We start from the raw sequence: 13,099 nt of genomic DNA on the forward strand, positions 1-13,099 counted from the left end.
TTATAGAACTAGGAAAAATGGGATGGACAGTAGTACCAGATCTCAAATTGTATTAGTCACAATTATCAAAACAATCTGGTACTAGAAACAAAAAGAAGCAGAGTGGTGTATCAAAACAGATTAGGTACAAATTGCAGTATATGAAATGACCAGAGTGAGATGACCATATGATAAATGCAAAGTTCCAAGCTTTTGGCACAATAACTCATTATTTGACAAAAACCATTGGGAAAACTGGAAAAGAGTAAGAAAGAAACACAACTATAAATAAACATCTCACATCACATAAATAAGGTGAAATTGGGCACATGATTTTCACATAAAGGATGATGCCATAAAAAAATTAGGAAAACAAAGAAGAGTTTATTTATCAGATCAATGGATTAAGGGAAGAATTAGAACCCAAAGAAGCATAGAGAACATTTCAAAATGTAAAATGTATATTTTATTATAAAATTTAAAATTTTTTCCAAAGGAAAAAAAAAGCAAAATAGTATTATTACATAAAATTTAAAATTCTGTTCAAAGAAAAACAGTCCAACTAAAATTAAGAACAAAACAGAAAACTGAGAAAAAATTTGCCAAAGATAGCTCTAATAATGATTATACTTCTCAAATACATAAAGAACTTGGTTAAATTTATAGGAAAAAATAGATCATTCCTCTGTTGATAAATGGTCAAAGAATAACAACAGGCAGTTTTCAGACAAAGAAGCTCCAGTCACATAAAAACAGTCTAAATCACTATCAACTTTGAGACAGTACCCATCAGACTGGTTACTATGACAGAAAAGGAAAGTTATAAATGTTGTAACACATGTGGGAAAGCTGAAACATTAATGCATTATCAGTAGAGTTGTGAACTGATTCAACCTTTCCAAAAAGAATTTTGGAACTATGAGCGGAAGTCTATTAAACTGGATACTATTCGATTCAGAAGACTACTGCTAAATCTACATCCTGAAGCTATTAAGAAAAAATGACCAGTGGAGGGGGATTGGGGAGTATTTGAAGAAAAACATAGCAACTCTTGTTGGATGGATCGTTGATGGATTTGCTGGATAGAAGGCTTGCCCATCAATAGGTGAATGGCTAAACAAGTGTAGTTATATGATTTTGCAGGAATATTATGATGCTCTAAGAAATGACAAATGGGATGATTTCAGGAAAACCTAGCAAACTTATATGAACTAATGCAACGTGAATTGAGCAGAACCAGGAGAATTTTGTACATTTTAACAGCAATATTGTATAATGAAGAACTGTGAATAATGCAGCTATTCTCAGCAATGCAATGATACAATTCAATGAGTCCAGAGAAAGAAAAGAAAGTCTAAATACAGACTGAAGCATGCTATTTTTCACTTTCTTATTTTCATTCCTTTATTTAAAATTTGAATTTTCTTAAACAAAAAAGACTAATCTGGAAATATTTCACATGATTGAACATTTATATCCTATATCTTATTATGTATCATTTTAGAGAGGGTAAGGGGGAGTAAGTGAATTGAAAAGTTAAAAAAGATGCTAAAATATTTTTAAGATGAAATGGGGAAAAGTAAAATAATATATGTCAAAAGATGTTTTCAAAGAAATTCCTTTTTAGTTTGGGTTATTCATTTGAAGATGGTTAGAAACTGAACAATGTTTTATTATGGCCAACTTTAAAATCACTGTATTGAAACTGATTGCTTTATGTATTAACACATTTCCTCCTAACACCTTTTATTTCTATTATAGTAAGTATGCCGACTTTTAAGAGAATTCATTCTTTCATTAAATAACATCTTATAGATAGAAGTCTTGCACTTCCTTCTCTGTATCTGATTCTCCAGATGGTGGAGAATGTGCCAAGTATGAAAACTGGGTTCAGAATTGTGGTTTGCATTTGAGTTTCCTGAATATATCAACATGAAAAGTGACTAATTTAAAAATGAAAATTCACAAGTCTAAAGGATTCCCCAATTTGATTTTTCTATGAGTAATGCCATAAGATTTGAACTAACTTTCATTATTTAACCTCATTATAGACCTAGGCAATATAAAATTTTCTTAAGATCAAGTTTTAAACTGAATTTCAGCAGAGAAGAGGAATTCTACAATAGACTTGAATGAGAGAAATTAGATGGAAACAGCTTTGAGACCCCACTCAAACATCAGGAGATGTTTCTTGAGAACCAGAGTGCCAAATGAGATGAGATATTAGCGGCTTAAGGTATGATGGACTGATACAATAGACTATTTCATGTTTTTCTTAATTACTATTTTCTTTTTCCCTTTTCCCTGTAAGCTCTGCTTACTAAAGGAGGCTGTCCTCACTGGGTCATGTCAATAAATCTGTCGATCTCTTTTCCTCCCCCCGCCACATTGTTTCTCCTCATAAACCACATAAGTAAATTAGCAACAACAAAATAAAACCTTTAGTGAAGTGATTGTCATATCAGGTATTAATTAATTGAACAGACTGAATCTCACAACAAAATCAAATGGGGAAATGACAAAAATAATTATTAGTAATCAGTTAATAAAAGAGGAGCTTCAGGTATCCTTTTTCCCTTTTGATCTCATTTAGTTTCCAGGTCAAGGCAGTTTGTGACAGAAAAGGCTGATGATGAGAAAATGAGGTTTACTCTTCCGGCCAAGATGGCGGAGAGAAGCCAGGCACAGTTCTAAAGTCTCCTGATCTCTTCCCCATCTATCACGTGAAACAAACCTCTTAGAAGAAATCCGAACCAGGAAAGCCAGAAAGAAAAGCCAGGAGAGGAGCACCTACCTCAGGACTCCTCTCCCGCAGCGGCCTGGGCTGAGTCCCGGCAGGTGAGGCCGAGCTCCCAGGGAAGAGCAGCCAGACCAACAGCTGAATCGGACCCGGGAGTCTGAGGGCCCGAGAGCCGGAGCTGCTGGAGCAGCGGTGGGGCCGGACGCAGGGGGCCTGGGTCCGCGGGGAAGCAGAGGCGCTGGTGTTGGGGCTGTCCCCCTGGAGCTTGGGGAAGGGGCCGCGGGGAGAGGTCTGGTGCAGGAGAGCTGCGGACACCATCCCGGGGCTGAGAAACTCTGAGCCCAGGCCTCCATGGCACCGAGGCCTCTTCTCAAACAAATGCAAATTACTTCTGCCTCAGGCCCAGGTGTGTGAGCAGAAGAACCAGCCCAGCTGAGGAATGACCTCAGGCCAGGGTAAAGCCCACCATGGAGTGAAGGCAAAAGAATTCAATTGCTCCAATGCCCTCCCTCAAGCAAAGGGAGAAGGCCTCACAACCAAGGTCACAGACACCCCAGAGAGGGCAACCAGCACCTCCTACTGGCCAGCCAGAGAAATTGCACTCAGTAAAGCCTTTAGAGATCCCAAGCCCAGGGGAACCAGCCTCCCCCCCAACTCAAGGTCTTAGCGTAATGAAGAAGGGTCAGCGGAAAAGTGGATGCATAGAAAAGTTCCAGGAAGGGAAAGACCCCAACCCAGAGAGACCTGGAACCTCTGAGGAGAATACAATCTGGTCTCCAGCACAGAAAGACTTCCTTGAAGAAATAAGGAAGGAGTTTAAAAATCAACTGGAAAATTTGGGGGAGACAATGAATACCTTGCAACAAGAAAACAAAACCTTAGAAAGTACAATTGGACAAACACAAAAGGAGAATAAATCTCTCAGATCATCAATTGGACAATTACAAAATGAGAATAATTTTCTCAGATCCTCAAATGAGCAAATGCAAAAAGAAATTAATTCTCTCAAAACCTCAATGGGTCAAATGGAAAGCTCTTTCAAAAGTAGAATCGACCAATTGGAAAAGGTTAATGAAGAAAACTCCTCCCCCCCCAAAAATAATGGAGTCTACAGAAACTAATGACTCCACGAGACAGCAAGAGTCATTTAAACAAAATCAAAAAATAGAAAAAATAGAAGCAAATGTGAAATACCTCATCAACAAAACCACTGACCTCGAGAATAGATCGAGGATGGGCAACCTGAAAATTATAGGACTTCCTGAAAACATTGAAGAGAAAAAAAGCCTGGCTTAATATTACAGGATCTAGTGATGGAAAACTGCCCTGACATCATCGAATCGGAGGGCAACATTACTTGTACAAAAATATTTATAGCAGCCCTGTTTGTGGTGGCAAAGAATTGGAAATCCAGTAAATGTCCTTCAGTTGGGGAATGGTTTAGCAAACTGTGGTATATGTGTCCTGGAACACTATTGTTCTATTAGAAACCAGGAGGGACGGGATTTCAGGGAAACCTGGAGGGATTTGCATGAACTGATGCTGAGTGAGATGAGCAGAACCAGAAAAACATCATACATCCTAACAGCAACATGGGAGTGATGTTCAACCTTGAAGGACTTGCTCATTCCATCAGTGCAACAATTGGGAACAATTTTGGGCTGTCTGCAAAGGAGAGTGCCATCTGTATCCAGATAAGGAGCTGTGGAGTTTGAACAAAGTACAAGGACTATTCCCTTTAATTCAGAAAAAAAAAAAAGCCAGATGTCTTATTGTTTAATCTGGTTACCTCTGAGAATTCTGTTCTCTTTAAGGATATGATTTCTCTCTCATCACACCCAATTTGGATCAAGGTACAACATGGAAACAAAGTAAAGACTGACAGAGTGCTCTCTTGTGGGGTGGGGGTGGGGGGAGGGAAGCAAGACTGGGGGAAAATTGTAAAACTCAAATAATATCTTTAATAAAAATTAAAAAAAAAAGAAAATGAGGTTTAATCTTGAACAGAACCACAGCTAACTGTGGAAGCTTAGTTCTGATTAAAAGGTAAAGACCATCTTGTCTGGGGAAATTCTTATCATGACCCCACTATTATTCTTCAGAGATAACACTGAGTGGAGAATAGATTTGTGCATCTAGATTGCCCAAAGCAGGAGTGGTTCAGATAAAGATGACACTCTTTGTCTAAGAATAACATAATCCAAGACACATTCCACAATCCCTCATTGAAATAAGCCCACCTCTCATTATAATATTCATTTTCTCATTAATTGTTAACCAATGAGGTGATTTATTTCTGTTGAAAATACCCACAGTGACCCCCAAAATTCATCTTTGGTTTTTGGGAAAAAAAGATACTGACCTCAGTCTATTGATAATAATCAAATTCTAGCAATAATTATACATGGATTATAAATTAGACAGAAATTACATCTCTCAGTCTTTTCTTTTGTCACTTGATGGTGATATTTTGACCAGAAAGGAAACTAGGGAATGGGGCATAGTTAGGAGGAAAAAAGATAAGTAGTTTCATTTCTGAAATATTGAGTTTCAGTTGCATATAAAACATCCAGTTTGAGATGATCAATAGGAAATGAGTCATCCAGGATAAAGTGATCTTCCCATAAGGGAGATATTGGTGCCCCATAGATACATATGTGAGTAATCTATAGAGATAAAATAACTAATACCACAGGAACTGATACATTTGTACAAAGGAAATGTGGAGAGAAGAAAGGAGAGACCAGCTCAGAGCCTTGGGTAATGGACATGATCACAAAGTATGATTAATACAGAGGCTTATTACATCTCAGTCTTTTCTGGCTTTGTGGAAGCAGAGTTTTAAAATCATTGACCTCATTTTCCCCAGATATAAAATAAGAATTACTGTTTCTACCTCATAAGCTTATTAAATACCAAAGGGAAAGAAGGGACAGAGAATAAGAAGGGTGGGGAAAGGCTTCTTATAGAAGTCTGGAAACCAGGGAGGTCATAATCAGAATAAAGAAGGGAAAGTGTTGCCATAAGAAAACACCAGAAATCTATTAATGGAATGTCTTATTCATGGAACAACCTGGAAATCAGTGTCACTGTAACACAGTGGGAAGATAGGAGGGGTTAAGTCTATGAAGGATGTTTAATGTCAAACAGAGGATTTTATATCAGCTCCTGGAGACAGTAGGGAGTTTATTGGGTTTACTGAATGGGGGTTGAAGTGGTCAGGCCTGCACTTTAGGAAGATAATAATAATATTTATATAATAGCTACATTTATATGTAAGTGCTAAGCAATGTGCTATTCAATGTATTATCTCATTTCATCCCCAACTCTGTGAGGGAGGTACTGTTATTACCTCCATATCACCAGATGAGAAAATTGAGGGGAAAAGAAGTTAGGTCACTTGCCCAGAGATCACATAGCTGATTTCTGAGCCAGATTTGAATTTGGGTCTTCCTGATCTAAGTCTAGAGTTCAATCCATCGCACCATCTAATTATTCCAAATAACAGCTGAATGGAGGATCCAAAATAGTGGGGAAAAAACTCACAACTAATATTTATAATAGAGCTTGAAACTTTGCAAAGCTTCACAATTTATCTTATCTGGTCTCAAATACAACCTTGGGAGGTAGGTATAATCATTATCTTTATTTATAGATGAAGAAACTGAGGCAAAGGTAAATCCCGATGACCTTGACTTCATAGCTACAGCCTAATCTATTGTGAAATTTTATTACTGACCAACTGGAAAGATATTGAAAAACCTCACCCTGTAATATAAATTTATGTGTGTCTGTGCTAGGGTGGTTACAGTGTCAAAGGAGAGAAGGGGGTAAATGTGAGAGATATTATGAAGGCCTTGGCATTGTTATGGGGATGAGAGAGTAAGGAGTTAAGGAAGATTCCCAGGTGGGGAATCTAGGTGACATGGATGGTGATATCCTCAACCATAATAAGGAAATTAAGAATCGATAACGACATTTATTTTGGAAACGATAATGGGTGCTATTTTGGATGAGTTGGAAGCTAAGATGTCTAAAGGTCATCTCATTTGAGATCTCTATCAGGAATTGGAGATATGCAACTGGTTCGTGTCCTTCATTATCAAAGAAGATGAAAGTAACACTAGGTTTGAGACAAATTACAGCATGTCTGACTGGGACTGCTCAGACCAGTATGAACTCAGAATGCTCTGCCACAGGTCCAGCACAAATAGTTCAGGTGAACAACTAAGTTGGGTAATAGAGGTCAACAGAGGGCAAGGTTGTATAAATATGTTTGAAAACCATCAAGTTCGATATGAACAGTGAATCTATAGCAGCCAAGAACATCAACAAATGAAACAGAGAAGTGGGAAAGGAAAAAAGGATCCAGGATAAAAGTGATTCTCCATCCCTGGACAAGTAGAATAAACATTTAGCATCTCTGCAATCTATGTTATATTCACTTTATTTGCAGATAAAGTTCAAATTTACTTTTACTTAATATCCTATAGCAATGAAATCACAAGTCTAATCTTAAAAAAAAAACTGTTATGGGCTTTGTAGGGTTCTTACGCTTTGAAATGTAGCTGTTAATTCTGTATTACAACCATCCACACTCCCAAATCCATGACTAAGCAGACAGAACATTCCCTGGCCTTGTAGGTATAAAACACTGAGTGACTGTGGAAAATCAAAATTGAATATTGGTATAAGAAGAGAAAAATAATGGTGAATATGTTTGGAGGTTGAATATTGGTGTGGCTTGAAGGTATTTCATGGCAGGGGGTGGGGGGTGGACATGATTGAAATTCACCCTTGATCTCTGATGGATTGTCTTGTTTCCTCCTCTGGAATATATGGAATGGGTGGAGAATTAGAGGGGGGCAAACATGGAGTTCCTATTGAGATTGTGTATTAACTGGGTCTTAGTGCTCTCCTTTCCAAGATTAGGTGATAATGAGGAAAGAGTGCTGACAGATGGGATCTATTTGAATGGTACAATTCTGAATCCAGATTTAAATGGGAAAATCTACAAGGATTCAAAAGATCTTGAAATGATGGCGATTGAGATGAGTGGACATGCACCCATAAAGCCAGATAGGCTATAACTCAATGCAGCTAGTTGGGAATAAGCTTTGGTTGATAAGTTCCCAACCGTGCTCATTATTCCTGGGATATTTTCCTGTCTCTGTGAAAAAACTTTGGAGAATTACTTTCAGGTTATGGAAGTCAGAGGGTTCTAAAAGGCAAGTGGTAGGTAGCCAAGAATTTTTATATTGCTTTTCATATTTTACATGCTAGTTTCCCACCCCCTAGGAATAAAATACCCCAGCTTTATAACATCATTGATCATTGAACTGGAAGATAGCTTGGAGATATTTCTTCTAATTCCGTCACTTTATAGATGAGGATATGGAAACAAAAAGAGGTTAATTTACTTGATGTGTTTGGATGAGTAAGTCACATACCCCAAAACATTAAGTGAGGCCTACTTTGTCAACAAAGTGGAGAAGTATTTTAAGCTGAAAGTTAAAGGGGACTCAGAGGCCCCATTATTGCTGATTGTTCAGTTATCGGCATGTTAAGAATCACTCTGAGAGGGGTGGCTAGGTGGCACAGTGGATAGAGCACCCACCCTGGAGTCAGGAGGACCTGAGTTCAAATCCGACCTCAGACACTTAATAAGTACCTAGCTGTGTGGCCTTGGACAAGCCATATTGCCTTGCGAAAAATAAACTTAAAAATAAAAAAAAAATCACTCTGAGACCAAGGAATGCAGGTATAAAAAATAGAGTTTTATTAAAGAAATAGCAACACAAAGAAAGTAATAAGAAAGTTAGGAAGAGTTTAAGGGAAAGTGGAGACAGAAGGGGGAGGGGGGAAAGGGAAGGGAGGGAGGGGGAGAAGGGGAGAGAGAGAGAGAGAGAGAGAGAGAGAGAGAGAGAGAGAGAGAGAGAGAGAGAGAGAGAGAGAGAGAGAGAGAAGGACTTGGGTTAACCAGGCCACATGGGGAAGCCCATGGAACTCTACATGAATTAAGGAAGAGCCTGAGAAAAGCCTCCTTTTGGTTGGGAAGCCAGAAGAAGCAAGAGACTCCAAAGGCAGCTGTTCCTGTTAAATACCCCTCCATTGCAGGCGGGACAGAGGGTGATCCTTGGGGATTGATCTCACACCCAGGAGCCTGGTAATTTCCAATAGTAATCTACATACTGCTCCTTCCTGTTCTTTCAACATGTTATTTCCTGCCCTCCACTGTCTACTGCCAAGGTTAGGTGAAGGGGAAAATGGGGGGATAAAATATAAACAACAGGGTCAAGAGGAGATGAGATATAATCAACAGTGTCCAAGGGAAGCAGAATCTCAAGAATGGGAACCTCCACCCATTTAACAGATTTTGTCTCTGCTATAGTCACATTTCTCTATATCTATATGTGCCAACTTTTCCATTTTACAGATGAAGAAATTTAGATAAAATAGTTAGATGACTTGTTCAGGATTACACAGCTAGTATATCTCTGAGTCCAGGTCTGGTGATGCTGGAATGCACTATGCCCCCTAGGTTGCACAGGTATTAAATCTTAGAGGTAATTTATGAAAGAAAACTTGGATTTTAATATTGCTTCAAAATTTGCTAGGCAATTTTTCTGTGACTCAGTTTCCTCTTTTGTGGGAAGAGGCAGCTTAACTTAAATGTCTCTAAATCTATGATCCCCTAAGCATATTTGCAAATAATTTCATTTTCAAGTAAAAATTTGCCTTTTGGGGTGGTTAGGTGGCACAGCGGATAGAGCACTGGCCCTGGAGTCAGGAGGACCTGAGTTCAAATCTGGCCTCAGACACTTAATAATGACCTAGCTGTGTGGCCTTGGGCAAGCCACTTAACACCATTGTCTTGCAAAAACTAAACAAACAAACAAACAAACAAAAATTTGCCTTTGCAGGTAGTAATTAAGAAGCAGACAAAAAAGAGAGTTTTAAGAGTGTCTGTGTCCTTTTCTAATGGGCAGCTAGATGTTGCAGTGTATAGAGCACTGGCCAGGAGTCCACATCTAGCCTCAGACATGTCTACCTTGTGTGCCCTTGGGCAAGTCACTTCCACCCTGATTGCCTCTCATCCAGGGCTATCTCCAATCCTCCTGATTCATACCTGTGCACTCCACCCAGGTGGCTCTGGAGGAGAAAGTGAGGCTGGTGCCTTAGGACAGTACTCCTACTCAAATCCAGTCTATGTGCTTGTCATGACATCACCTCCCTGATGTCATGGTCTTCTTCAAAAGTGAAAGACAAACATTATTATTATCCTATGTAGGCATCCATTCTATCTCCTTTATAGAAAACCAAGAATGCTTCAGAGGAAAAAAAAAGCATCCATGCCTTTTCACCGATTATTTTAATATCCTGATGTGTCTGTCTAAGCTTTTATCAGGGTGAGATCATTGTAGAAGAGAAATAAACACAAGTAGCAAACTGTCACTACTTCCTAACCAGGCTATCTATTTTCTAGGAAAAAGAAAATAAAAACCCAGACAGCTATTTGTCCCGGCTGTTTCCAACTATGTAACATTTATGTTAAATTATTCCAGAGTCATAAAGGGGAAGATGGATTGGAGTGGGTAGACTTTGGAGGCAGGCAGACTCACCAGCATGCTTTGGTAATATGCAGGTGTGATGTGATAAGGAGTTATACCAGGGTGATTGCAATGTTAAGAGAAAAAAGGGTGTGAGTGGAAGGTAATAGAAAGGTGAAGTCAACGATCTTTGGTACCATATAGGATGTATTGGGTGGATAATGAGAAATCCAAGATGGTTCATAGATTATGAGTCATGAAAGCAGTAGGGAAATTGGAAACTAGGGCAGGGTTCAGGGGAATTTAGTTTAGGAAGTTTACTGTAGAAATAGCTTGAGATTTCTAAAACCTACTTGGAGATGTGAGAGGCGAGGTCAACAGAGAGATTCTGGCAGAATAGGTAGGGTTGAGAATTGTCAGCAGAAGGAACGTAGCTAAAAGACACGAGAGCTGAAAAGATCACAAAGACAAGTAATGAAGAGGGAGAGAAGACAGCCTAGGACAGAACCCTGAGGGACACCCATGGCAAGGGGGGCATTATCTGGAGGAGGATCCAGGAAAGGAGGCAGAAAAGTGAACATTGGAGGAGAGGCAGGAGAAAGGATGTTCTGAGACCCATGAAGCAGAGAGTAGCAAGAAAGAGAGAATGATCCCTAGTATCAAAGACTTCAGAGAGGTCAGTGAGAATGAGAATTAGGAAAAGGCCATTGTGTTTGGCAACTAGGAGATCATTAATAATCTAGAAAGAAGAGTTGGAAGTGACCTCAGGGGCATTTAGTTAGCTAGACCTAAATTTAAATCCCACCTGCTATAGAAAGCTCTCCTCAGTTCTTCTTCCTTCTAGTACCTTCTCTTTGGTAATGATACACTGTTTATCCTATTTAGAGTTTGTTTTGTCTAAATTTGTCTATTTCAGTCCTTCATGTCTTTTTTGTATTCTGAAGACACATGATAAGGGTCTTTTAATTGATTTTAGACTTTAATACAATTTTAGATCTGGATTTCTTTGCATTTTTTCATTAACTTATTTGATATTCTTGACCTTTTGGTCCTCCAGATGAATTTTGTTACTATTTGTTCTAGTTCTGTTAAATAATTTTTGGTAGTTTGATTGATAAAATACTTAACAAGTATTATAATTTAGGGAAAATTGTCATTTTTATTATATTAGTTTGACATACCCCTGAACGATCGACTTTATTCTAATTTCTTAAATTTGATTTTATTTGTGTGAAAAATGTTTTGTAGTGGTGTTCATATAATTTCTTCTGGTTTTGTCTTGGGAGGTAAACCCCCAATTATGTTATGTTCCCAACAAATACTGTAAATGGAATTTCTCTTTTTATCTCTTGCTACTTTGCTTTATTGGTCATATATAAAAATGCTGATTATTTATTTGCTTATTTTATATCCTGCTACTTTGTTAAAGTAGTTAATTGTTTCAAATAGATTTTAGTTGATTTTACAAATTTCTCTAAGCATAATATCCTTTCCTCTGCAAAGAGTAAGAGCTTTGTTTCCTCATTGCCTATTCTAATTCCTTCCATTTCTTTTTCTTCTTTTATTGCTAAAGCTAATGAATGCTTGTACCTTATTCCCATTCCATAGAATGTTTGTTGATGGTTTTAGATAAATACTTCTTATCATTTTGAGGAAAACTTCTTTTATATCTGTGCTCTCTAGCATTTTTTAATAGGAATGGGAGCTGTATTTTGTCTCAAGTTTTTCCAGCATTTAGTTATGTTAATTTCTGTTAGTTATGTTAATGATATAGTCAGTTATTCTGATTTTTTCCCTATTATTGAACCACCACTGCATTCTTATTATAAATCCTACCTGATCATAGTGTATTATCCCAGTAATAGCATGCTGTAATCTTTTTGTTAATATTTTATTTAAAATTTTTGTAACAATATTCATTAGGAAAATTGTTCTGTTCTTTTCTTTGTTTTGACTCTTCCTGGTTTAGGTATCATCATTCAATTAGTGTCATAGCAGGAATTTAGAAGAACTCCTTCTTCCCCTATTTTTTCAAATTGTTTAAAGAGAATTGAAATGATCTTTTTTTTTTAAAAAACTGTTTGGAGGAATTCACTTGTTAATCTATCTGGTCCTAGAGATTTAACTTGAGGAGTTTATTAATGGCTTTTTCAATGTTATTCTTCTGAAATAGGACTTTTTCTAAAGAATTTAATTTAATTTTATATTAATTTGGGCAATTTTCATTTTTGTAAGTATAAATCTTTTCATTTAGATTGTCAGATTTATTGGCATAGTTAGGCAAAATTGCTCCAAATTATTCATTTAATTTACTTATCATTGGTGATGAGTTCACCCTTTTTATTTTTCATAGTTGTTACTTGGTTTTTCTTCTTTTTTAATAAAATTCATCAGATGTCTATTTTATTGTTTTTCATAAAGCAAACTGTTAGCTTTATTAATTAGTTAAATATTTTCAATTTTATTGATTTCTCCTTTGATTTTCAGAATTTTTGATTTGGTATTTAATTGGAGAATTTTAATTTGTTCTTTACTATCTTTTTTCCATGCACAATTCATTGATCTCTTCTTTCTCTACTTTATTGCAGGAATTTAAGATAGAAAATTTCCCCCAGCTGTTTTGACTGCACAAAGTTTGGTATGAAGTCTCATCATCATCCTTATCTTGGATGAAATTGCTAATTATTTCTATTATTTGTTGTTTCTTTCACTCATTATTTAAAATTAGGTTATTTAGTTTCCAATTAATTTTTAGTTTATCTTTCCATGGTCCTTTATTACAAATAATTTATTGCATTATGATCTGAAAGGATGTATTTAATATTTCTGC

Source organism: Macrotis lagotis, chromosome 2 (genome assembly GCF_037893015.1).
Source record: "Macrotis lagotis isolate mMagLag1 chromosome 2, bilby.v1.9.chrom.fasta, whole genome shotgun sequence".
Taxonomy (NCBI): Eukaryota; Metazoa; Chordata; class Mammalia; order Peramelemorphia; family Peramelidae; genus Macrotis; species Macrotis lagotis.